Below are 1539 nucleotides of genomic sequence, written 5' to 3'. Positions count from 1 at the left end.
TTTGAAAAAGATTTTGAAATTAGAAATCAAAAAGATTTGATTGAAGACTATTTTGAAAAAGATGTGGTTAAGAAAATATGATTGGTTTAAAAAAAAGATGTGATTGAGAAGATATGATTTGAAAAATATTTTAAAAAAATTTGAGTTTGAAAATTAAAAACTTGACTAACAAGAAAAGATTTGATTCAAATATTAAACCTTTCTCAACAGAAAAGGCAACATACTTGAAATGTTTGAATCAAATCATTAATTGTTAGCAAGTATTTTTGAAAATGAAGAGAAATTAATTTTGAAAAGATATGATTTGAAAAAGATTTGATTTTGAAAAATTTTGAAAACTTGAAAAAAATTTGCATTAAAAACAAAAATCTTCCCTATTGTGCCATCCTGGCGTTAAACTCCCAGAATGGTATACATTCTGGCGTTTAATGCCCAAAATACTACCCTTTTGGGCGTTAAACGCCCAGCCAAGTATTCTGGCTGGCGTTTAAACGCCAGTTTTCCTTCCTTACTGGGCGTTTTGAACACCCAGCTTTTTCTGTGTAATTCCTCTGCTGTATGTTCTGAATCTTCAATTCTCTGTATTATTGACTTGAAAAGACACAAAAAAAATTTTTGAATTTTTTTAATGATGAGGAATAATCAAAATGCCACTAAGATCAAATAAACAATGCATGCAAGACACCAAACTTATAAGTTTGTATACTACTGACACTAACAAGTTGAGAATGCATATGAGAAACAACAAAACACTCAAGACAAGAGAATTTAAAGATCAGAGCAAGGAAATCATCAAGAACTTGAAGATCAATGAAGACACATGAATGAATTCGAAAAATGCAAGAAGAATAGAAACAAGCAATTGACACCAAACTTAAAATGAGACATTAGACTTAAACAAGAAATATTTTTGGTTTTTTATGATTTTGTAATTTTTTTGGATTTTTTATGTGGAAAAGAAAATAAGGATATCAAAATTCTTAATGAGAATTCCAGGAATCATGTAATGTTAGTCTAAAGCTTTAGTTTAAAGAAATTAGACATGGCTAGCCAAGCTTCAGCAAGACATTACATTCAAGAGCTAAATTGATGAGAATCAATCAGCTTGGTGATGATAAGAACATCACCTTGAAACTCTAGAATTCATTCTTAAAAATTCTGAAAAATACCTAATCTAAGCAACAAGATGAACCGTCAGTTGTCCAAACTCAAACAATCCCCGGCAACGGCGCCAAAAACTTGGTGCACGAAATTGTGATCATCAATGGCGCCATCAACATGGTACGCTCAATTGCAATCTCAACTCTTTATCACAACTTCGCACAACTAACAAGCAAGTGCACTGGGTCATCCAAGTAATAAACCTTACGCGAGTAAGGGTCGATCCCACGGAGATTGTTGGTATGAAGCAAGCTATGGTCATCTTGTAAATCTCAGTCAGGCAGATTCGAATGGTTATGAATGATTTATGAATAAAGCATAAAATAAAGATAGAGATACTTATGTAATTCATTGGTGAGAATTTCAGATAAGCGTATG

Source organism: Arachis duranensis, chromosome 10 (assembly GCF_000817695.3).
Source record: "Arachis duranensis cultivar V14167 chromosome 10, aradu.V14167.gnm2.J7QH, whole genome shotgun sequence".
Taxonomy (NCBI): Eukaryota; Viridiplantae; Streptophyta; class Magnoliopsida; order Fabales; family Fabaceae; genus Arachis; species Arachis duranensis.
Note: the sequence above shows the minus strand (reverse complement) of the source record.